This window comes from Trichosurus vulpecula, chromosome 7 (assembly GCF_011100635.1).
Source record: "Trichosurus vulpecula isolate mTriVul1 chromosome 7, mTriVul1.pri, whole genome shotgun sequence".
Lineage (NCBI taxonomy): Eukaryota > Metazoa > Chordata > Mammalia > Diprotodontia > Phalangeridae > Trichosurus > Trichosurus vulpecula.
In genome coordinates, this window is record NC_050579.1 from 102,960,761 (window position 1) to 102,987,407 (window position 26,647).

Here is a 26,647-nt window from a genome sequence, read left to right on the forward strand (position 1 = left end):
AAATGTCATTGTGAGTTGACTTTGGCAAATAACTGTTGATCTAATAGTAAGTCTGGCACTTGGCTATCCCCCATCTGTCATAATCCTCCCAACAAAAACACAGAAAGTACCAAAAATGCTCAGAAGAAGGAAAAACAAGGATATACTTGGGATTTATTTTATTTTTAAAATTAAGATTGAAAATGAGGACAGAGAGTTATATGTGTCTCAGTGTACTTTAAGGATTGATACAGATTGTCATACCCTGCTTGGCTTAACAGATGGCTATCATTATCCAGTGACCAACCTCATCATAGAAAAATGTTTCTGAAATTAGCTAGGTCAGTCCTCAGACAACACACAGACTCTGTTTTTAGACTTATAATTGAAAGTCTTCCAAAATAGTTGTTGGCATAATGACTAGAGACCTGAGCCTGGAGTTAGGAAGACCTGAGTTCAAATCTGTCTTCATATACTTAATAGCTGCATGACCCTGGGAAATTCACTTAAACTCTGTTTGCCTCAGCTTTCTCAACTGCAAAATAGTGATAATAACATTTGCAAAAAGTGCTTAGTACAGCACCTGGAACATAGCAAGTGCTTTATAAATGCTTAGTCCCTTCCCTTCCTCTTTTCCCATCTTAGAAGAACCTGCCAAGCTAGGCCAGGCCATGAGGAGAGATCAGAGTAGGGCTTTAGTGCAATAAGTTATATAGATATAGATATAGACAGATATAAAATTCCATATCAATTCCCAGTATTCATTTCCATCCTTACCCATATCCCATCTGATTTTTCCCTTCTGTCCTTTTATTAATTTTAACATAAATAGATTTTTCAGAATGAGAAAGGATGTCCCATTTGCATCTTCAATTGAACCTTTTTTTTCCCCACTATCTCTTCCACTGATTCCTTCCCTTCTAAAAATATGCTCAGATTTTCCCAATCAAAGAAGAATAAATAAATATTTTTGGAGGGATGAAATAGGATAAAAATCAAGATTAAACCATGGGTCCTGATAGTGCCTATTGCCTCCATGCATTCTGGCTTCATACTCCAGTACATTTCTGAAACTGCTCTATTAAACATCATCAATGACTTTATAATCACCAAATCCAATATCCCCTTTAATTCTTCATCCTCCTTAACATCTATAAGGCACTTGACACTGTTGGCCACACACCCCTTTTTCTAGATACTCTCTCCTCTTTTCATTTCTTAAGAAATCATACTCCTCTAGTACTCATGCTACCTCTAATCTTTCTTTTTTGTATCCTTTGCTGGATTATCTTCTGAACTCCTTAAAGTGTTTCCCAGATTTCTGTCCTTGTCCCTCTCCTCTCTTCTCTTTTCTCCACTGATAATCTCATTCCCTCCTACAGCTTACCACTATTTACTTTTATGTAAAGATGATACAAGTTTTGCTGTGATAACAAAAATGCCAGCAAAGGGCATGTTTTTGTGCTTCCTTTCTACTCTGACTTTCCCTTCCAGAGTTTCTAGAGTCTTCTTTATATTTATTGGGGCTTCCAGGAAATATTTGTAGCCTGAAACTCCTTAGTGGAAAGCATAGAGTTAGAAAGGTGTTAGAATGGCATGTGAAAAAGTAGTCAAAGTCTTTGTCCACAGTCTCAAAAAAGACATAGTATGAGGTGATGATCACACTGAAGCCACAATGCCTACTTAAGGTAGGGAAGAGGTAAATGGGTTAAATATAAAATACAATAAATAAATATCATTAATTGGTAATTATGGTAAATATATGGTAAAATGTGGTAAATATAATTGCCATAATTTAGCTTTAACTCAAATGCAACATATTTTACATAATACAAATGTGCATTTTTCATGAATAATTGTTCTGGTCACTTAACTTAGGAAGTGGATAAATGTTACACTGCCTTTTAGAGTTCTTCTCAGTGCATTGTACTATAGCTGAACGCTCTATGTGTACCCCTTTCCCAGAATTCCACAGGCTCAAAGTCAAAAGGAACTGAGCAGTTTTGAAAAGAAAAGTCTTAGGTCCCACAAACATAAAAATCTTTCAGTAGGGGTAACAAGGAAAAAGAAAAGCCAGAGAGTTTCTAGAGTTACAGCAGCCATTAGGAATATGATTGAAGAACAAAAGCATATGCTTTTGACCCAGTATCAAAAAGTTCCAGAGTCAGTCTGGTAGCGGCAGAAGCTGTCACAATCAGATCGTGTCAAAAATGCTGCCCCCAATGCTACGGGTCTGAAAACCAAGAAATGAACAATATATAGAGAACAAAGGCCAGATCAGAGAAGCAGAGAGATGCTGACATTGTTCTTCAATATTGGTAATATGATACCCTGTCTCCCAGGTCACATGACTACTAAGATGGAGGACTAGATACTTCCTGTTATCCTCACCCCTCTTAAACCTCTTCAGAACAGAAATTCTGCATGAGATACAAAGCCATATCAATGGTCTCCATGGCCCAAGACACCAAGAATCCTAATGAAGTTAAAAATCCAATAAGCTAAAGAAAGAGAAGGCTAATCCCTAAGCTTTAGCATGCTCATATGGCACTTTTTCCAGCTCCAGCCAGCATACTCCGCCAAGGCTACATAGGCCAACCCACAGGCTTGCAAAAGAACTCAATTCTGTTCCTCCACCCTCCCTATATAGTGGCGAATCATTGTTCACTCAATGCAGCCTCTAAGGTTTAAATGGAACAAAGTATAGATTGATTCTCTGCTGCCTGTGCTAATTTTGGCCTAACAATTAACCAGGGAAACAGAGGTTCTCCACTGGCCAGCACCACACCATATATGGAACCATTGGTTACAGCAAATAAAGAAATTTTGAATGCTGTGGATATGTTAATTACCTTGGCAATATACTTTCCAGGGATGTACACACAGATGATGAGGTTGACACATGAGCAAAGCAGAATTGCAGTAGCTCAAAAGAAATCTGAGATATGCAAATTTAGAGATATCTCTACTCCAAATGTTCATATGGACTCTTTGTGCCTGACCTGTGGTAGAGCCTTCTGAGCTCATATTGGTCTGACCAGCCACAGTTGGACACGGTGGACCTTGACCCCAACGTCATGATGTCATTTTGGTCCTGTTTGAGAATGAAGGATAACAACCAACCAACAGTGACAAGCCAAAAGGCAGAAGCTTGTAAGCCACTAGAGAACAGTAAAGGACCAGTATTGTTGCAGAATTTGTTGGCAGGTAAGGAGTGAAGCCTCAGAAGAACTACTTAAAATGCTTTGGATCAGTGTTTTCTCCCATTATCTCCAGGGTGATATAGGGAAGAATATGTTCTGTGGTATTGAGATGAAGTGTTGGTACTTTTGCTTTTGCTATATTTTCTCAGTAAATTTACTTTGGTAAAAGTTAATTGACGTTAATTGATTAAGTGATACTGGGGCATGAATCACTAATGAATGATAACATAGGGAGCACCCCAGAATGGGAGTTTGAAATGATAACTCAAGATAGAAGGAAAACCCCAAACTCTCAGGGATATCTCTATAACTCTATAGGACAGATGTAGCTAGCTGGCCCTTGCTCCAAAGGGCCTGACTTATCAGTTCAAGAGAATTAGGACAAGGACCTTTAGAGTCTATAAATAGAGTTATATGATCATAGAAGTTAGAGTCAAAGGGGACCTTAAATATCACTTCGTCTAGTTCCTTCTAAGAAAGGAAGTGAGAGACACAAAGTGATTGAGTAACATGCCCAAAGTCACACAAATATTAAGTGGAAGAACTGGGTTTGGAGATATGTCACTCTAAATTTAAATCTGATAATTCTTCCTACCATTCTTCTCAGATTCATTTTTATAATGTTAACCAATATTTCAGCTTTCCTATTTGACATATCAAGTTTACCAAAAAAAAAATTTATTCCTTCTATAAATATTTGAGTACCAACTGTGGGCAAATGTCAGACTCTCTGAGAGATCACTAAGCAAAGTAAGAAAAAACGAGTCTTAATCTCTTAGATTCATATAATATCTAAAAGGCTATTTTTAATTTTTTTATATATTTCAATGATATAACCCATTTGTCATAAGTTTTCATGGAATGAAGAACACAGGTTTAATCTGGGGAATTCCCAGGATTGAGTGCTGGATTTAGAGTCAGAAAACATGGCTTCAAACCATGCCTCTGCTACTTACTAGGGAGAAGAGAACTTGGAAAGGTAACAAGCATTTATAGAGACCATTATGTACCAAGCACTTGTGCTAAGTACTTGTACAAACGTTATCTCATTTGATCCTCACAGCAATCCCAGGAAGTTGTGCTATAAACATCCCCATTTTACATTTGAGGAAATTGAGACAAAAAGAGGTTAAGCAACTTGCGAGGGGTTATAAAACTAGCAAGTGTCAGAGGCCAAATTTGAACTCAGGTCTTTCCAACTCTAGGTCCTGCATTCTATCCACATTGCCACCTAGCTGTGTGGACTTGGGCAAGTCACTTAAATAGTGTCTCTGGGCTTTAGTTCCCTCATCTATAAAGTGAAGGAGCTGATTATGTGACCTTTAAGTCTCTTTCCAGTTCTGAATCTATTGTGTAATAATCACCCCCTTTGGATCAATGCTACCAACCCCCAAATCTGAGGAAATTACTTCCTGACTCCAGCCAATTTGCCAACTCCCCTTGAAACACATTGTTCACAAAAATAAATGAAGCAAATTATCTTCGGAAAGCACAAGAAAACAAAATAAAACTCATAATGGAGCTCTTGGAAAATAAAGGTAGTCCTCAAAGAGCAACTTTTTTCCAAAGATGTGTTTAGAGCTTTAGTCACAGTCCCAAAAAGTTAGGGTTTCTAGGAGCTATGTCTCCCTTCTGTTCCTCCCAGCTAAGAATATGTAGCTAGCTCTTGGAATAACTACTAACAGTCATGCCTCGTCTTGAATTTCTTCTCAGGTTCCAGATAGGACATCAGGTACCACTCCCCACTGTGGATCCTCCTGAAGTCCTCCTATACAGCTTCCAGGAGACAGGCAGGACCAATTGTCCCTCCCAGTTGTAGATGTATAGCTCCTAGTAAGCTTTTACACACTTTTACTCCAAGGCAAAAAGGGCTGTATCTAGGTGTTCTCTGTCTGGTAGAAAGCACAGTATTCTCAGTATCATAGCTTTAGAAATAGACTAACAGGCTAGAGACCTTGTCTCCTTGAGGTAACTTCTTTTTGCTACTTACCCCTGACAATCGGAGAGAAGGAATCCCATTACCTTACTTCCTTTTAATTTTTTTTTAATTTAATATTTTATTTTTCCCCAATTATAAGTAAAAAAAATTTTAACATTCTCTTTTTAAAAAATTTTGAATTCCAAATTCTTTCCCTCCTCTTCTTTGCCCCTCATTGAGAAGGCAAAGAATTTGATAAAGGTTATACATGTGCAGTCATGCAATACATATTTCCATATTAGTCATGCTGTGAAAGAAAACAGACCAAAACAGCAACACAGGAAAATAAAATTTGTAAAAAGTATACTTCAATATGCATTCAGACATTATCAGTTCTTTCTCTTGAGATAGATAACATTTTTCATCATAAGTCCTTCAGAATTGTCTTGGATCATTATATTGCTCAGAATAGCTAAATCATGTACAATTATGGTATAATATTGCTCTTACTGTATACAATATTCTTTTTCTTCTCATTTCACTTTACATCAGTTCATGTCTTTCCTTATTTTTTTTCTGAGATCATCTTGCTTGTCATTTCTTATAGTAGAACAGTGTCCCATCACAAGCACATACAGCAACTTGTTCAGCCATTCCCCAATTGATGGGCATCCCTTCAATTTACAATTCTTTGCTACCACAAAAAAGAATTCCTATAAACATTTTTGTACATATAAGTTCTTTTTCTTTTAAAAAATCTCTTTGGGATACAGGCCTAGTAGTGACCTTGCTTGGTCAAAGAGTATGCATGGTTTTATAGCCCTTCAAATTGTTTCAAATTGTTCTCCATAATGATTGAATTAGTTCACAACTCCACAAAAAGTGCATTAGTGTCTCAATTATCCCACATCCCCTCCAACATTTGTCATTTTCCTTTGCTTTTATATTAGCCAATCTGATAGCTGTGGGATGGCACCTCAGGGTTGTTTTAATTTGTATTCTCTAATCAATAATGCCTTAGAGCATTTTTTTAAATATGGCTATACATAGCTTTGATTACTTTGTCGGAAAACTGCTTTTTCATATACCTTGGGGTATAACTTGGGGGAAATGGCTCTTATCTTTATATATTTGACTTGGTGCTCTATATATTTGAGAAATGAGGCTTTTATTAGAGAAACTTGTTTTTTATGCTTCCCTTGAGTCTTGTATTTGAAAGTCAAATTCTCTATTTAGCTCTGGTCTTTTCTTTTTTTAAAAAATATTTATTTATTCATTTTTAGTTTTCAACATTTACTTCCATAAGATTTTGAGTTTTAAATTTTCTTCCCCTGCTTCCTCTACCTCCTCCCCAAGAAAGCATGCAATCTGATACATATCATACATATACAATCATATTAAACATATTTCTACATTAGTCATGTTGTAGAGAATAATTAGAACCAAAGGGAAAAAATGAGAAAGAAAAAAAAACAGCAAAAAAAGGAAGAATAGTATGCTTTGTTCTATATTCAGACTCCATAGATCTTTCTCTGGATATGCATAACCTATCTTGAGTCTTTTGGAATTATCTTAGATCCTTGCATTGCTAAGAAGAGATAAGTCCGTCAAAGTTACTCATCGCACAATGTTGTTATTACTGTGTACAATATTTTTTTTGGTTCTGCTCATTTCACTCAGAGTCAGTTTGTACAGGTCTTCCCAGGTTTTTCTGAAGTCCACCTTGAAAGGGCAAGCAAAGTGAGACTTTTTGTTGTCTTTTGTTTTGGACTGCTTCTCAGCACTAAGACAATAAAGTGCCTTTGATTCAGTCTTGCCTTTGTTTGTAGGAAGGCCCATGCCCTTTTGCTAGTTAGGTCATGAGAGGTATGAAACCCTCAAGAGGTGTGAAGCCCTGTAATGTTAATCAGGGCAGGATTTTTTGCTGTTCTTCTCTTAAGTGCCTTTAATGAGTCTGGTCTTTGTTTGAAGTGGGCAGGTTAAGTGGGATCTTTTTTGTGTTTGAATGTTTCTCAGCACTAAGACAATTGGGAGTCATTGATTAGAAATGATGTATATGGTGGTACTAGGGATTAACTAACTATCCCACACCCTCAGTGGGACTTTTCACTGTTCTTTGAGTGCTTTTCAGCACTGAGGTAATTGAGTGCCCCAGGGCCCTGAGATGGGTATATAAAATCTCAGGGTGGGTTTCATTTTGGGGAGTACACTCATTGAAATGTGGGTGACAAGACTCTGGGCAAGCCATTGAACCCACTCCCCTGGCTTTGTAACCCAGATATTGGTGCTTCTCTGGTAACTATGAATTATGATTTGAATCAGACAAGGTCTGCCTATTGATGCTTGTAATTTCTGTTTGTATTTGCCCTGAAGTTCAGGGGACTGATCTTTTCCCCCAGAACTAAGTGAATGATATATGTATGTTTAATTAAACTGAGATTGTAAACCCCTTAATGCTGCTTTCCTTAGAAAAGCAGATCAAAGAACCTGTGTTTGCAACCCTTCCTTCTGTGCTGTTCTTTTTGGTCTTACACAGCCACAGTAGCTCCTAGCAACACTGTTGTTACAAGCCCTTGAGAGGTTTGAACCACTAGGGCCCTGAAAAAGAGTATATATACCCAGAGGATAGCCATTGAACTCAGAATCAAGAACTCTCAGAACTGAGGGAGGAAAGGTTTTGCTTTGAGGGCTCACTCACTGGAAGAGTGTTGTTGTGGAGATTCTGAGTAGCCATTAAGGAGCCCCCCACCCTGGCTTTGAAACCCCAGATGTTGGTGCTTCTCTCTCTGGCAACTATGTATGTATATCTTTGGTCAGACAGCTAGACGGCTGTCCGTTTATTTGTGTTATTTTGTTCTGTTTACATAGTTTCTGTTTGTATTTGCTCTGAACTTCAGGGTGCTGACTTTTTCCCCTGAACTAAGTGAATGATATATGTATGTTTGATTAAAGTGAGATCGTAAACTCCTTTAACTTGCTTTCCTTAGAAAAGCAGATCAAAGAACTTGTGCTAGCAGCCTTCCTGTGTGCTGGTGTTACTGGTTTTGCTATTGGTCTTACACCTCCACAGCAGCTGCTAGTTCCATTGCTGATACACACCTGCTCATCATTTCTTATGAAACAATAGCATTCCATTATGTTCATATACCATATCTTGTTCAGCCTTTCCCCAATTGACTGGCATCCCTTCAGTTTCCAATTCTTGGCCACCATAAAAAGCAGTTATGGTCTTTTGATCAGGACTTCTTGAAAGTCTTCTTTTTCATTGAATTTCCATTTTTCTTCTTAAGGATTATACTCAGTTTCACTGGGTAGGTGATTTTTGGTTGTAATCCCAGCTCCTTTAATCTCCAGAATATCATATTATAAGCCCTCAGATCCTTTAATGTAGAAACTGCTAAGTCTCATGTTGACCTAACTGTGGTTCCACAATATTTGAATTGTTTCTTTCTGGCTGCTTGCAATATTTTATCCTTGACCTGAGAGCTTTAGAATTTGGCTATAATATTCCTGGGGATTTTCATTTTGAGGTCTCTCTCAGGAGGTGATTGGTAGATTCTTTCAATTTCTAATTTACCCTCTGGTTCTAGAACATCAGCACAGTTTTCCTTGATAATTTCTTGAAAGATAATGTTGAGGCTTTTTATTTGATGATGGCTTTAAGGTCACCCAATAATTCTTCAATGATCTCTCTTGGATCTATTTTCCAAGTCAGTTGTTTTTCCAATGAGATATTTCACATTTTCACCTATTTTTTCATTCTTTTAATTTTGTTTTATCGTTTCTTGATGTCTCATAAAGTCATTAGCTTTCACTTGCCTAATTCTAATTTTTAAGGAATTATTTTCTTCTTTCATACCTCCCTTTCCATTTAACCAATTCTGTTTTTTAAGGAGTTCTTTTCTTCCATGAGTTTTTGCTTCTTTTTCCATTTGGTCCATTTTACTTTTCAAAGCATTCTTCTCTTCATTTGATTTTTGTGCCTCTTTTGCCATTTGGCCTATTCTGTTTTTGAAAGTGTTATTTTCTTCAGTATTTTTTGTGCCTCCTTTACCAAGCTATTGATGCTTTTTGATGTTTTTTTTCTTCACATCACTCTAATTTCTTTTCTTAATTTTTCTTCTATCTCCCTTGTTTGATTTTTAAAATTGTTTTTGAATTCTTCTAGGAATGTTTTTTTGGGCCACCAATTTACATTTTCCTTTGAGGCTTTGGTTATAGCAGTTTTGAATTTGTTTTCTTTTGAGTTTATGTTTTGATCTTCTCTGTCATGATAGTAACTTTCTATAGTCAAGATCATTTGCTGCTTCCTCATTTTCCCAACCTATTTTTTGTCTTTTAACTTATTGTTAAAGTTGGACTATGCTCATAGGGTGAAAGAGGCACTATATTAAGCTTCAAGTTTTTTGTACAGGTATGTTCAGAACCAGCTCTGGAAGTCTGTAAGTTTTCAGTTCTTCCAAGTTGGTATGATCTAAGGTGAGATGTGTTTACTACTCTCCTAGCCTGAGCTCTGGTCTCTGAGCATCCACAAGCACTCTTTTTCAACCTGGTACTAGAACCAGGGTCCCTGCTTCCCTATAGCCACAAGTTCAGGTCACTAGTGTGCTTCCTCACCATGGGACTGAGATCCAGGACTGTGACCTCAATCTAAGTATAGTCCTGCCCCCCAGTGCCAGCAAAGGGAGCACCTGTAATCTCCTTGTTACAAGGTGTACAACTGACTTACCATTTGTGTCATGAGAGGTCTGGAAGATGCAGTCAACCCGAAGGCCTGCTGCTGCTTTGCATTAATATGTTTCCATCTGCAGCATCATCAGAGGGAACTTCTAAAATAAGAGTAATTATAATCAAAATTTTTAGTATGTAAAGAAAAAAAGATAGCTGCATATAAACCTATAGACTTCTATGCAAAACTGTTGTTGTTGTTTTAAAAAGTATATATTAAATTGAATGAAACAGCACTTTTTCCTTTGCTTTTTATCCTGCCTCTTTTGTCACCATTGTTCTCCTACATATTGACCCAAAACACATTTTTATTTTTTGCTTAACAGTGATCATGACATATCTCCATGATGTATCATTATCTATTTAAAACTCTAATTGTGTGCTAGGACTGAAAAACAGGTTAGAAAATATCGACCATTACTTAACAGTCAATATGTCACTCAGTTACATAACAAAGTTCCTATTTCAAAAGAATATAGCCTTAGTAGAATACGGACTCCTTGAAAAAGAAACTCTTTCATTTTTCTTCTTCATATTCCTAGTCTCTTACATAGAACAGGCCCTTAGCTTGTTCAATGATGAATGAATAATTCTCAGCCCTATGTTAATGATGAAAATGTTCGTTTATGCATAGAACTTCTGGGCTATTAACTAGAAAAAAAAACTTGAATGCTTGCAAGCTCCTCACTCTTTAACAAAGATATCCTCCCCCAAAAAGAAAATCACAAATGTTGGAGGGGCTATGGAAAAAATAGGCATATATATGTTTTGTTGGTGGACCTGTGTATGGATATAAGCATTCTAGAAAGCAATTTGGAATTGAACACAAAAAAAATTACTAAAGAGAAATTGTTCTTTGATCCATTTATACTACTGCTAGGCCTATACCCAAAAGACAGCAATAAAAGAAGAAAACATAAATACATATAAAAATATTTGAAACTCTATTTGTGGTGCAAAGAAAATGGAAACTTGTAGGGAAATGATCAATTGCAGGATGGCTAAATAAATGTGCTGTAAGAATGTAATGGAATATTATTGTGCTATAAGACAAGAGGAAAAAGATAATTTGAGAGACATGAAGAGCAGAACCAAAATAATTTGTATTATAACATAACATTATAAAAATGAATGATTTTGTAGACTTAAATCAACTTCTGAAAAATTAAATAAATACAAGGAGAAAATATATGCAATAACATTATAAAAACAAAGAATTTTGAAAGATATAAGAACTCTGATTCACACAATGACCACCTATGATTCCAGAAGATAAAGGATAAAACATGTTAGCCACCTCCTTACAGAGAGTGATGGATTCAAGGGGGCAGAATAAGACATTTTTGAATATGGCTAGTGAGGGAATTTGTTTTGCTTGACTTCATTCCCATTACAAGGAATTTGCTTTTCTTTTTATTCCTCAATGGGTTGAGAAGGGGGAATAGATTTCTATTCATTAAAAAAAAATAAAAAATAATTTTTAAAACTCTTTAACAAAGGTGCCCTGATAAAGAGGTTGAGAATCATTTGAACATGTGCATTTTTGTATAAGCATGGTTACCACAAGAGATCAAAAATAATTATCTAGAGGATTTTTTGATAATACTATGACTTACAGTGTTGAAAAAGTTTCCTAAATGAAAGGGTATTCTGACATCAGCTCCACATTTATGTTTGACTCTGCAAGAGCTCCATAAAAATATCTTGCAGTTATTGCAAATCTGTGCTTAATCCCTCTGGAGATAAGGGGAATGGGTTAGGCCTAACATGATAAACTTTGAGGTGATTTTATCCTTTAGAAGCTAGTGAATTTCTCAGTTGAATCAAACTTGCTAAGTAGTTTTTCAAGTTGCTTTTATGGTGTCAAAAGCTTTTTTGTAAGGTCAATAAATAGGATCTTACTGTGTTCCCCTGAACTCACTGCATCAATTATACCACATCGCTCGGGAGTAAACAACAACAAAAAACATACAAAAGTTTACTTTCTTTGTATGGTTTATAGCTCCTTAAAGAACAAGAGGGATGTTCTAATTTTAAAATAATATATTAGAGTTATACTGTTCTCAGTCAACAAACATTTAATGAGTACCTACTATATGTCCAGAACTCTGCTTGGTAATGTGGGGAGATAAAGAAGATATATGTATATTCAATTCAACTCAATTCGCCAAATGTAGCTTGCCATATGCAAGGAAATATGCTCATTGCTGGGGATAAAAAATCATGATGGAAGTCATTTGATGAGCCCTTTGATGTACTACTAGACTAAACTCCTTGAAAAAGCTTTCTATAGTCACCACCCCCACTTTTCTCCTCTAGCTTATTCCTCAATCCTTTATAATCTTGCTTCCAATCTTATCACATAACTGAAACTCAACCTCATCATTTACCACATTGACCAATGATCTCTTAATTAATCACCTAATCTGATTGACTTTCCTCAGATTTCAACCTTCTTGGCCCATCTATCTACTACTCTGACACTGTTGACCTCTCTTTCTTCATGAATTTTCTCTCCTTTCTCAGTTTATATGGCCCTACTCTTTCTGGATTCTCCTCCTACAGGTCTGAGTTAAGACTAGATTTTCCATCAGCAGGGAATTTATTTTCTTAATTTTCCCTTTCCTTTTTATGTTTTTTTTTAGTTTGTTCTTTTCAAATTGTTTTTTGTTGGGACAGGCCCTAATAAACACCAATCTTTTGGTGATTTATGAGAACTTTGCAAAATGTTAGTTGTTTGCTGAATTGTATAACTTTATTTGGGAACAAATATTTCCTTGTGTATCATCAATGGCAGGTCTCAGCCCTCACAAAAAGATTGTTAATTTGTAGATTTTCTAAGAGTTCATTTGAATGGAATGCACAAATATTTTCATGGCATTCAGGTCAATGAGAACTGTGCCCCTTGGACTTTGTTGCCCTCAAAGTCTACATTCTAGTGGAGGGACACAATACTTAACAGATAAGTTAATACACGGTAATATAAAGAAGATAAGAACTAACATTTGTGGGGATTAGGAAAGAACTGTGTAAGAAATGGCACCTGAGGTAATCTTTCCATGGATATAAAGATTGAAAAGGGCAGAGATAAAGAAGGAGTATATTCCCTCCCTTTCTTTACATGGGGAAAAGTCCATGCAAAGATAAAGAAATAGGAAATCAAATACAAAATTCAGGCAATAGTGAATGAGCTTTTGATACCATAAAAGCAACTTGAAAAACTACTTGGCAAGTTTGATTCAACTGAGAAATTCACTAGCATCTAAAGGCGAAAATCACCTCAAAGTTTACAATGTTGGGCCTAACTCATTCCTCTTATCTCCAGAGGAGTTAAGCACAGCTCCTCTAGACAGTCCTGAACACAAGTCAGACGAACTAGAACTAGAAAGATAAGTTGGAGCCAGACATTGGAGAGCTTCAAATTCCAGACTAAGAAGTTTGTACTTTGTCCTAACTATATGAGAGAGTCATTGAATGAACATTTCTGAAGAAATGTGCGACATGGTTGGATCTATGACTCAGGGAGTGTATTTTTGGTGTGTGTGGCTTTGTTTGGTTTTTTTGCAAATGCTGTAAAGGATAGATTGTAAGGGGGTGGAACCAAGATGGCAGAGTACAGGCCAGGACCAAGCTGAACTCTCCCAATATTCTTCTTTAAAATAAAATTAAAAATACAATTTCCCTTTAAAATCTTTGAAATAATTCCTCAAATCAAATTTTGAATCAGCAGAATCAAAAGAAAGTGTGATGGAGACATTTATACAGCCTAAGACAACTTAGGAGGTCTGAAGGATATGTCTGTAACACTGGGGTGGGAGCAGGCCAAGAGTACATTAGGAGCATGAACAGTGGGCCTTGGAGACAGCAGATGCAGTAGTAGCTTCCACACCTCTCAGCCCTGAGATGGTAAATGGGTTAGACAATTAGTTGGAAAAAGATTACAGGGGACTCTTTGCTGGCACTAAGTTCAGCTAGTGCTGATTGACAACTCTATTATCCATAACGAGTTCTGAGTCACAGTTCCAGGGTAGAGAGAATTAATGGTGATTGGTCACAAAGAAACAGGGGCCTTAGTTACAGTTCCAGGGCTAAGAAAAGCCCTTGTACTTGTGGCTGCAGAGGAACAAGGGCCCCTCCTGGGTAAAGATGAGAAGACAGATCAAGAGAGCTGGTATCACACCTCTCCCAAAATAACACATACCTTGGAAAGGCATAAAGCTTGGCATATTGCTGCCCCCAGTCCCCCGGCAAGGTGAGCAGAGTACAACTTTAACATAACGTTGAAAGTGAAGAAATAGGGGAGCCAAGGTGGCACTGTGAAAGGAAGGAACTACCAGAGCTCTCTCACAAATTCTGTCAAATATGTCTAAAAAAATTAATCTGAGCAGATCTGAGAGAGTTAGAATCCACTAGTAGACTGAGACAGGTAGGAGCGCCAGGCACGCAGAACCCCACCAGACCAAACCAACCGGGAACAGCAGAGGAATCAATCCAGTGTGCAGGTCTGGGAGAGTACTGGGGGAGCAAAACATCAGAGCAGGAACAGGCCCAGGGTGGAAGTACAAGCTATGGCCCCCATCAAGCCCCAGGACTCTCAGCTCAGGATGTGAGTCTGTCAGAGCACAGAGCCTTCGACCACGGAAATAACTAGCCCAGAGGCCTCCAACCCAGAGTCTAAACTTCTTGAACTTCCGGAAACCATGATGTGAAGGTAAAATGGCTTTTATCCCTCCCTTGAATAAACCCAGAGAATAATACCTCAGGAGAAACAGAGGAGACAGAAGAGGGGCTTCAGTAGTGAGAGAAGTGGGGAAGAGGGCCCTTCCTGTGCTGGCAGAAGGAGACTAGTGCAGGAAGAGAGGTGTCCCAGCAGCCCTCACCTCAGCAGAGCAATGAGAGTAACTGAGCCCCAGGGTGTGGAGCTAATTAACATCAATGCCAGGACCCCAGACCTGGCTTTGCACAGCCAGGAGAAGTGGCAGACACTAACATAAACAAGAGCTGAGACCACCCATGCTGTAGAACAGTCCTGGGGAAGACAAGACTCCTAGCAGCCAGATCACCCCTCCTCCACACCTCACAAAACCAGAGGCCATAGTACATAAAGCTAGATCCCAACACAAGAAACTTAGGACAGAGCCCCCAAACCCCAGAAGCAGAGATCCACTTCAGAAACCAGGAAAAAAAAAAAGCACCATGAAAAAGAACAGTAAGAAGTTCAAAGATGATTGATTCATATTATGGAGACAGGGAAGATCAAAATACCAATTCAGAAGAGGACAGCATGGACACTACACCCACATCTGAAACCTCAAAAGGGAAACTGAACTGATTTCCAGAACAAAAAGCATTCCTGGAAGAACTCAAGGAGAACTTTAAAAACCAAATTAGGGAGATTGAAGAAAAATAGAAAAAGATGGAAAAAAATTGAATGAGGAAAACAAACCTTTAAAAGGTAAAATCAGGGAATTGGTTAAGGAATATGAGAACATAAATGGAGAAGATTTCTCACTGAAAAGTAAAATCAACCAAATGGAAAAGGAATAGAGAAGATAAAGGAAGAAAACAAAACTTTAAAATTAAGAATTGGGCAAGTAGAAGGTAATGACTGTATGAGACATCAAGAACCAGTCAAATAAAATCTAAAGAATTAAAAAATAGAAGAAAATGTGAAATATCTGATTGTAAAAACAACTGACCTGGAAAATAGATCCAGGACAAACTAAGAATTATTGATCTACCTGAAACCTATGATGAAAGAAAGAGCCTGGACAGTATATTCCATGAAATCCTTAAGGAAAATTTCCTGGAGGCCCTAGAACCAGAGGGTAAAATTATCATTGAAAGAATCCACCGATCACCCCCTGAAAAAGATCCCAAATTGAAAACTCCAAGAAATATTATAGCCAAATGTCAGAACTACCACGTCAAAGAGAAAATATTGCTAGCAGCTAGAAAGAAACAATTCAGCTATCATGCAACTACAGTGAGGATCACACAGGATCTTTCAGCTTCTACGGTAAATGACAGGAGAAATTGGAATATGATATTCTGAAAGGCAAAGGAGTGTGGAATACAACCAAGGATCAACTACCAGCAAAACTGAGCATAATTTTCCAGGCAAGGAGATGGGCATTCAATGACATAAGCAATTTCCAGACCTTTCTGATGAAAAGGCCAGAGCTCAATGGAAAATTTGATCTCCAAATACAAAACTCAAGAAAGACATAAAAAGGTAAATGGGGGAAAAAAACCCTAGTTAATCAATAAGGCCAGTTAGTTACATCCTTATATAGGATTATTTTGTTTTATATATATATGTATGTATATATATGTCAATCTTGAGAATAATATACTTATTATGACAATTTGACAATTGAAAGGAATATTCATTGACTGTGGATATCAGTATAAAATAACCGATATAATGATAAAAAATATAATTCAGACATATAAAGGGATGGTTCTGGGAGAAGAGGTAAGGAGGTAATACAAAAGGGTAAATAACATCACATGAAGAGGTAGAAAAACATATTGTAGTAGAGGGAAAGAAGGGAGGGAGAAGAGCAGTATTTGAGCTTTACTCTCATCAGATTTGGTTCAAGAAGGGAATAACATACCCTGATAAGTATAGAAATCTAACTTGTGCTACAGGCAGTAGGAGGGGAAAGGGGAAAAAAGGGGAGGTAGTGGTCAGAAGGGAGGGAAGAAGTATCAAGGGGAAAACAGTAAGATAAGGGAGGGGAATCAAGAGAGAGGGTAAACTGAGGAAGGTGGCAGTCAAAAGCAAAACTCTGTTGAGGAGTTGAAGGGGAAAGGGAGAAATAAAAGCATAAACAGGGGGCAAACAGGATGGAGAAAAAGACAGATAGTAATCATAACTGTGAATGTGAATGGGATGAACTCTCCCATAAAACAGAAGTGGATAGCAGAATGGATTAAAAACCATAATCCTACAATATGCTGTTTACAAGAAACACATTTGAAACAGGGGGACACACACAGCGTAAAGGTAAAAGACTAGAGTAGAATATATTGTGCTTCAGCTAATGTAAAAAAAGCAGGGGTAGCAATCCTAATCTCAGTCAAAGCAAAAGCAAAGATAGATCTAATTAAAAGAGATAAGGAAGGTCACTACATCCTGTTAAAAGGCACCATAAACAATGAAGCAATATCATTATTTAACATATATGCACCAAGTGGTATAGCATGCAAATTCTTAGAGGGGAAGTTAAGGGAAGAAATAGACAGTAAAACTATAATAATGGGAGACCTCAACCTCCCCCTCTCTGAACTTGATAAATCTAACCTCAAGAAAGATGGTAAAGAGGTGAACAGAATTTTAGAAAAGACAGATATGATAGACCTCTGGAGAAAACGGAATGGGAATAAAAAGGAATATACTTTTACTCAGTGGTACATGGCACATACTCAAAAATTGACCATGTATTAGGGCATAAAAACCTCACAATCCAGTTCAGTAAGGCAGAAGTAGTCAAAGCACATTTTTTCAGATCATGATGCAATAAAAATTATTTGTAATAAAGAACCATGGAAAAATAAGCTAAAAATTAATTGGAAACTAAGTAATCTAATTCTAAAGAATGAGTGGGCCAAAGAACAAATCAGAGAAACAATTAATAACTTCATTCAAGAGAATGACAATAATGAGACAACATACCAAAACTTTTTGGGTACACCCAAAGCAGTTCTTAGGAGAAGTTTTATATCTCTAAATGTTTACATGAATAAAATAGAGAAAAACAAGATCAATTAATTGGGCATGCAACTGAAAAAGCTAGAAAAAGAACAAATTGAAAATCCCCAATTAAATACCAAATTAGAAATACTGAAAATCAAAGGTGAGATTAATAAAATTGAAATCAAGAAAACTATTGAATTAATAAAGAAAACCAAGAGCTGGTTTTATGAAAAACCAATAAAATTGATAAAACTTTGGTCAATTTGATTAAAAGAAGAAAGAAGAAAATCAAATTAACAGTATTAAAAATGAAAAGGGTGAATTCACCTTCAATGAAGGGGAAATTAAAACAATAATTAGGAATTTTTTTGCCCAATTGTATACCCACAAATTTGACAACCTTAGGGATGTGGATAAATATCTACAAAAATATAAATTGCCCAGGTTAACAGAAGAGGAAGTAAAATTCCTAAATAAACCCATCTCAGAAAAAGAAATTGAGCAAGCCATCAATGAAATCCCTAGGAAAAAATCTCCCAGGCCAGATGGTTTTACATGTAAGTTTTATCAAACAATTCAAAGAATAATTAATTCTTATACTTTATAGACTATTTGGGAAAATAGGTGAGGAAGGAGTCCTACCAAATTATTTTTATGATACAAATATGGTACTAAAACTCAAAACAGGAAGAGTCAAAACAGAGAAAGAAAATTATAGACAAATTTCCCTAATGAATATTGATGCAAAAATTTTAAATAAAACATTAGCAAAAAGATCGCAGCAACTTATCACGAGAATAATATACTACAACCAGATAGGATTTATTCCAGGAATGCAAAGCTGGTTCAATATTAGGAAAATTATTAGCATAATTGATCATATCAACAACAAAACTAGCAGAAACCATATGATCATCTCAGTAGATGCAGAAAAAGCCTTTGACAAAATACAGCACCCATTCTTATTTAAAACACTAAAGAGCATAGGAATAAGTGGAGCCTTCCTTAAAATTATAAATAGCATCTACCTAAAAACATCAACAAGAATTATTTGTAATGGGGATAAGTTATATGCATTCCCAATAAGATCAGGGGTGAAACAAGGTTGTCCATTATCACCCCTACTATTCAAGTTGTTACTAGAAATGTTAGCTGTGGCAATAAGAGAAGAAAAACAAATTGAAGGAATTAAAATAGGCAAAAAAAAAACCTAAGATATCACTTTTTGCAGATGATATGATGATTTACTTAGAGAATCCTAGAGAAGGAAGTAAAAAACTACTTGAAATAATAAACAACTTTAGCAAAGTTGCAGGATATAAAATAAACCCACATAAATTCTCGGCATTCTTATTCATTACTAACAAAGCCCAACAACAAGAGATAGAAAGAGAAATTCCATTTAATGTTACTGTAGATACTATAAAATATTTGGGAGTCTATCTGCCAAGACAAACCCAGGGCCTGTATGAAAACAATTATGAAACACTTTTCATGTGAATAAAGTCAGATCTAAATAAATGGAAAAATATCAGTTGCTCATGGTTAGGCCAAGCTAATATAATAAAAATGATGCTTTTACCTAAATTAATTTATTTATTCAGTGCCATACCAATCAAACTACCAAAAAATTATTTTACAGAGCTGGATAAAATAATAACAAAATTCATCTGGAAGAAAAAGAGGTCTAGAATATCTAGAGAATTAATGAAAAGAAATGCTAGGGAAGGTGGCCTAGCCATACCAGTTATTAAACTGTACTATAAAGCAGGAATCATCAAAACCACCTGGTATTGGCTAAGAAACAGTCATGATCAGTGGAATAGGTTAGGTATACAAGATGCAGTCGTCAACAACTATAGGAATCTAATCTTTGATAAACCCAAAGAATCCAGCTTCTGGGCTAAGAATTCACTATTTCACAAAAACTGCTGTGAAAATTGGAAAATGGTAGGGCAGAGACTAGGCATAGACCAATATGTTACACCATATACCAAAATAAAGTCAAAATAGGTTCATGATTTAGGAATAAAGGCTGATACTATAAGTAACTTGGGAAAGCAAGGAATAGTTTGCCTATTAGATTTATAGGAAAGCAAAGAATTCATGATACAACAAGAGAGAACATTACAAAATGCAAAATAGCTAATTTTGATTATGTTAAATTGAAATGTTTTTGTATTAAAAAAAGCCAATACAACAAAGATTAGGAGGGAAGCAGAAAATTGGGAGAAAATCTTTACAACTAGTGTCTCTAATAAAGGCCTCATCTCTAAAATATACAGGGAACTGAGCCAAATTTATAGGAATACAATTCATTCCCCAACTGAGAAATGGTCAAAGGATATGAACAGGCAGTTTTCAGAGGAAGAAATTAAAGATATCTATAGTCATATGAAAAAATGCTCAAAATCACTACTGATCAGAGAAATGCAAATCAAAACAACTCTTAGGTACCACATCTCTCCTGTCAGATTGGCTAAAATGACAAAACAGGAAAATGATAAGTGCTGGAGAAGACGTGGGAAAATTGGAACAGTGTTACATTGCTGGTAGAGTTGTGAACTGATCCAGCCATTCTGGAACTATTCTGAAAGGGCTATAAAAATGTTCATACCCTTTGACCCAGCAATACCACTTCTAGGGTTGTATCCCAAAGAGATCACACAAGTGGGAAAAGGACCCATATGTACAAAAACATTTATAGCAGCTCTTTTTGTAGTAGCAAAGAATTGGAAATCAAGGGGATGCCCATCAATTGGGGAATGGCTGCGGTATATGAATGCAATGGAATAGTATTGTGCTATAAGAAATGGGGAAGATATGGACTTCATAAGAACCTGGAAAAACTTACATAATATAATGCTGAGTGAGCAGAGAAGAACCAGGAGAACATTACATACAACCACAGATATATGTATTCTGTGATGGCTAACCCTGATAGACTTCATTCACTCTTCTCAGTAATACCAGGTTCAAAGACAACTGCAAAGGACTCATGATGGAGAGAGCTATCTACATCCAGAGAAAGAACTATGGAGTTTGAATGCAGATTGAGGCACACAGTTTGCGCTCCATTTTTTCCCTTTGTTTTTTTTTAATTTTTTTCTTTTGTTTTTGTTTTGGTCTTGGTTTTGGTTTTGTTTCTTCTTTCTCATGATTCATTCCATTGGTCATAATACTTCTTTACAACTTGACTGTTGTGTAAATAAGTTCTATGTGAAGTTAAATGTAGAAGATATATCAGATTCCATGCCATCTTGGGGATGGAGGGGGGCAGGGGTAGGAAGAAAATCTGGAACTCAAAATCATGTGGAACTGAGTGTTATAAACTAAAAGTTAAAAATCTTAATAAAAAAGTGAAGAAATAGGCTGAGAACATGAGCAAACAACAATAAAGAACTTGAACTTTTATTAAAAATAAATAACTACTACAGTGACAGGGAAGATGAAGACATAAACTCAGAACAAGACAACAATGTGAAAACAGCTACAACCAAATCCTCAAAAGAAAAATGCTAATTGGACCCAAGACCAACAAGAATTCTCAGGAGAATTAAAGGAAGAGATAAGGGTGAGAGAAGAAAAATTAGATAAGGAAATGAGAGGAATAAAAGAAAATTATTAAAAGAGAATTAAACAGCTTAGTAAAAAAGGTATAAAAAACTACTAATGAAAATAACACCTTAAAAAACAAAATGGACCTAACGGTAAAAGAGGCCCAAAAATTCACTAAAGAAAAGAACTCCTTTAAAAGTAAAAATCGGCCAAATGGAATAGGAGGTACAAAAATTCACCAAAGGAAATAACTCCTTAAAAAGCAGAACTGGCAAAATGGAAAAAGAGGCACAAAAGCTCTCTGAAAAAAATATTTTTTTCTTTTATTTATCTATTTTTCATTTTCAACATTCACTTCCATAAGATTATGGCTTCCAATTTTTCTCCCTATGTCTCCCCTCCTCCCACCCCAAGATGGTAAGCAATATGTAAAGAAGAATTAAAATCAGTGGAAGAAACCATGAGAAAGAAGAAATGAGGGAGAAAGAGAGCAAATAATATGCTTTGATCTGAATTCACACCCCATAGTTTTGTTTGTTGGTTTGTTTGTTCGTTTTTCTGCATGTGGACAGCATTTTCTATCATGAGTCTTTTGGAGATGTCTTAGATCCTTGAATTTCTAAGAAGAGATAAGTCTATCAAAGTTAATCATTGCACAACATGGCTGTTACTGTATATAGTGTTCTCCTGGTTTTGGTCACTTCACTCAGCATCAGTTCATAAAAGTCTTTTCAGGTTTTTCTGCTCATCATTTCTTATAGCTCAATAGTATTTCATTACATTCATATACCACAACTTGTTCAGCCACTCCCCAACTGATGGGCATCCCCTCAATTTCCAATTCTTTGCTACCACAAAAAGAACTGCTATAATTATTTTTATACGTGTGGATCCTTTTCTCATTTGTATGATTTCTTTGAGATAGAGACCTAGAAAATAATTCCTTAAAAAGTAGAATTGGGTAAGTGTAAACTAATGATTCCATGATACTCCAAGAAACAATATAACCAAACTAAAAGAATGAAAAAAATAGAAGACAAGGTAAAATATCTCATTAGAAAAACAACTGACCTGGAAAACAGGTCAAGAAGAGATAATTTTAAAATTATTGAGCTACTAGAATGTTATGATCAAAAAAGCATAGATATCATATTTCAAAAAATTATAAAGGAAAATTGCCCTGATATCTTATATCAAAACAGTAAAATAGAAATTGAAAGCATGCACTAATCACCTCCTGAAAGAAATCCCAAAATGAAAACTACCAGGAAACTTATAGCCAAATTCCAGAGCTCCCAGGTGAAGAAGAAAATATTGCAAGCAGCCAGAAAGAAACAGTTCAACTTTCATGGAGCCACAGTCTGGATCACACAAGATTTTGCAATTTCCACCTTAAAGGATCAGAGGGCTTGAAATAAGATATACTGGAGGGCAAAGGAGCTAGGATTACAACTAAGAATCACCTACGCAGCAAAACTGAGCATAATTCTTCCAAATAAAAAAGAACACTTAATAAAGTAGAGGACTTCAAAACTTTTGGGGCTTTCTGATGAAAAGACCAGAGCTAAATAGAAAATTTGATAAACAGTAGACTCAAAAGAATGATAAAAAGGTAAACATGAAAGAGTAATCATAAGGGACTCAATATAGTTAATCTGTTAATATTCCTATATGGAAAGATAATATAAGAACTCTATAATTATCAGGGCAGTTAGGAGTCTACATAGACAGGGCATGGGTGTGAGTTGATTATGTTGGAATGATCTCTAAAAAAAATGTAGGGATGAGAAAAATGGATGCACTAGGAGAAGAGGGAAGGGAGAGGTAGAACAGGGTAAATTTTCTCACATAAAAGAGGCAAACAATGAAGAAGTTTTCTAGTGAAGAGGAAAATAGAAAGGAGTGGGCAATGCTTGAAGCTCAATCACATCAGAAGTGATTCAGAGAGAAGAAAAATATGTGCAAACACACACACACACACACACACACACACACACACACACACACACACTCAGTTGGGTATAGAAATCTATCTTACCCAATAGAGAAAGAGGAAAATAGGAAGGGATGGGACAAGCGATATTGGGGAGGGGTGATAAAAAGGGAGGGCAGATTAATTTGGAGGCAGAAGCAAAACAGACTTTTGGGGAGGGACAGGATAAAAAGAGAGGGAAGGATAAACAAAAGAAAATGGAATGGAGGGAAATACTCAGTAATCATAACTGTGAATGTGAATAGAATAAGCTAACCCGTAAAATTGGAAGCAGATATCAGAATGCAGTAGAAACCAGCATCCAGCAGTACATTATAAATGAGACATACTTGAGATGGAAAGACACACAGAGAGGTTTTTTGTGGAGGGGAGGCAGTGGCAGGGCTAGAGCAGAATATTTTATAATTCTTCATGGGTGGGAGAGGAATGAGAAGAAAGGAGAGAATCTGGAACTCAAAATTTTAAAAAGAGAAGAATAAAATAAATAATAAATAAATTTAATTTTTTAAAAAAAGATGGATTGTAGAGGGGAGAGTTTGTAAATAGACCAGTCCAGACACCATTAATCTAATATGAGAGAAAGATAATAAAGGATTAATGAAGATAGTGGCCATATGAGTGAGGAGAAAAGAATGGATCAGAAACCACATGATCAGAAATTTATAGCTGGGAGGAAGCTTAAACATCATCTAATCCAGAACCTTATTTTACATTTAAGAAAGTTAAATTTATGAATATCATTAGTAGCAGACCCACTATTTGACTCTAAATCCTAGGAGTTTTTTCTGCTATGCCATGCTACCACCAACTTTGAGATAAGCAAGAAATGCTGTGGAGGTCAGTTAAATAAGAGTATGTGTATTCCATTGCCCCTGTCCTCACATAACTTATAGTTTATTTAGAGAAACAAATACATAAAATTAGAAATCAATGAAATATTTAACTCTTTATTGTTCCCTGTAAGTACAATTAGAGTTCAAGAATGGGATCGTCTAATTTGGAATGGGATTTAAAAAGAAAAGTTTCATGGAGTAGACACACTTGAAGAAGGATTTTGAAAGATTAATAGGAATTACTTTAGGAGAAGTCAGAAGAGAGATCATCCTAAGCAAGGAGAACAGCTTGAGCAAAGATAAAAGAATAGGAAAGAGTACAATAGGCATTGAGAACATTGGAGACATTAGTCTAATGAGAGCAAAAAAAAATATATGTTGAAGAGTAAAGGAATATAAAACTACAGTCTGATAAATAGAAAGGTGAATTCACATTATCAATAGTTCACAAAACAGTTTGGAATTGAGATACTAAGAGTAAGTAAATGGAGTGTGGGACTGAGATGATGGAAACAGGTGTTTGGGGAAGATTAGTCTGGCAGAAAAGTACAAAGAGAGACTGCAGTTTGGAGGCCCAGCTACAGGAGGAATAATTAAGTTAGGATCCACGGAAAGATTTCAGGAAGATCCATTAACTTGGAGTGGGGGGGATCCATTTTTATTTTTGCTAACCTCTGACATTTAGCATTCCTTCACACATTTAAAAACATTCTTAGAAGGAGTTCATAGCTTAATGAGACTCCCAGAGGGACCATGACATTAAAAAGGTTAAAAATTCTTGGACTAAGAGATTGAGAGTCAATGTTCCCTCTAATTTACTTATTCCTTTTAAAAAAAGAAAGAAAAGATTCCAAATTGAGGACTGTCAAACTATTAAGATTGAGTATATGTAGTATAATCACAAAGTAATTCCACTAATTTGTGTGGAGTTAACATTACTTTCTAGGTATATCTTGTGCATACAAGATTTACTATTACAAGAAAGTAAAATGACATAATCTGACACATTTAATGAGGTAAAAAATTATTATTGGATAGCACAATAATTAGACTTAAATGGTAAGCTATTCATGTGAATGGATAGTATTATTTTAACACTGCCAAACTAATCTTCATTTTGAAGATGATTAGAACAGATTAAAAATGGGGATAATTTTCCTTAACCCAATGATGTCAAAAGATAATGGCCTGAAACTAGGATTCCTTTGTCCAAACCCTCAATGTCCCAGAACAGATGTTTTCTGTACTCTACCTCTATATGCCCAACCCATCAGTCTTCTTCCATGTCTCTCACCACTTTCCCTCTACTTTTATGTGAACAATACTTGGGAGGGACATCAATTGCTCTCAGGTTTATCTTTTGTGCTAAAGGACTTGAAGTAGCAGAAACTATTAGCCATAATCATTTTAACTTATCTTCTTCAGATGGTGACAGCATGTTCATCATACCTCATGGTTAAGGAGAGATCCATGTCCAACATGGTGATGTAGGAAAGGAGAGAAGGAACCATGAAAATATGTTCTTGGTTCCAATCTTCTGCTGGAAAGAACTAGATGTTGAGGGGGTTGGAGAGGGGGCATGGCAAGGGTATGGACACCAAGTAGGGTTTGAGCTAGGTCTCAGAGCTGTGAGAAGTCAATTACAATTTTAAACTTGTTGAAGGCCAGGCCTCCAAAAGATATGGGGCATCTCTCTCCATTTTCCATCAGTAGCTCTGCTTAGTTTGACTCCTTGGGATTTTATCCTCCTTAATCCTCCTTTACCCTTTAACTTCCCCCAGGATAAGCTGATTGCCAGAAATCTTCTCACAAAGGATATCATCCCAGCTTTTGATATACAATATCTTCTCAACTCCCTAAGTTATCTCTCCCCTCCTACTGGAGGGCTGGAAGACAGAGCAATAAACTCCTCCCAAAGCTTTTCCTTATACAGGGCTCAGAACTTTCCAAGTAATGTCTCATTTTCCATTAGAGTCTATGCTTGGTTTTTAACATGTCTCCACACTAAGGATTCCCTGGTGCCATCTTCTTTTTAGCTTCTTTTTGTGTCTTGTCTTCTCCCATTATTAGATTGTAAGTTTCTGGAGGGTAAGGACTATCTTACTTTTTTCTTACTTGTATCCCAACAGCTTAGCACAGTGCCTGGCACATAGTAGACACTCAATGTTTAATGAATTGAGTTAACCCTCACCAGGGTTGTTTTGAGATAAACCCATATAGAAGAGACTCAGAGTAGAGTTAACCTGAAATCCAGCTGTGACCCTTTCAGGTATACAAGGAACACTTTACTGATTCAGAGGACAGTTTCTGAGACTCTCATAGATCTTCCTTACCAGCTACTTTTATTTCCTTACAGGAAGCTTTTATCTGAAAATCATTGAGTAGATTTTAGTAATGTAATTATTTTTTTTTCTGAACTCTTGGATATCAAGTGGTCCATTGAAATGGAAATGGGGATACATATTTGGGGCAGAAATTCTATGATTCTGATTCTGGGTTAAGAAGAAAATAGGGTAATAAAAATATATCTGTCTAATGTTTGGTTAGCATAAGGAAACAAGAGACCTTAGGCAGCCTTGAAGAGTAGTTTGGTCAAACTAAAGTTATTCTTGAGAGGTGAAGGGGTGGGATAGAAATATAGGGAGAGCAGATTTAAAGGAATTCACTCTTTAGTCCTAAAAGTCATATTCAAGCATATTAAGCAAAAAAAAAAGATTTTTCCCCCACTTAGAA

The 26,647-nt window shown here is 36.2% G+C and overlaps 1 pseudogene; it reads left to right on the forward strand.

Annotated features, from left to right (window-relative positions):
* Nucleotides 1-13,868: 13,868 nt before the first annotated feature.
* LOC118857596 overlaps nucleotides 13,869-26,647 on the forward strand; it is a 34,089-nt pseudogene continuing 21,310 nt past the window's right edge.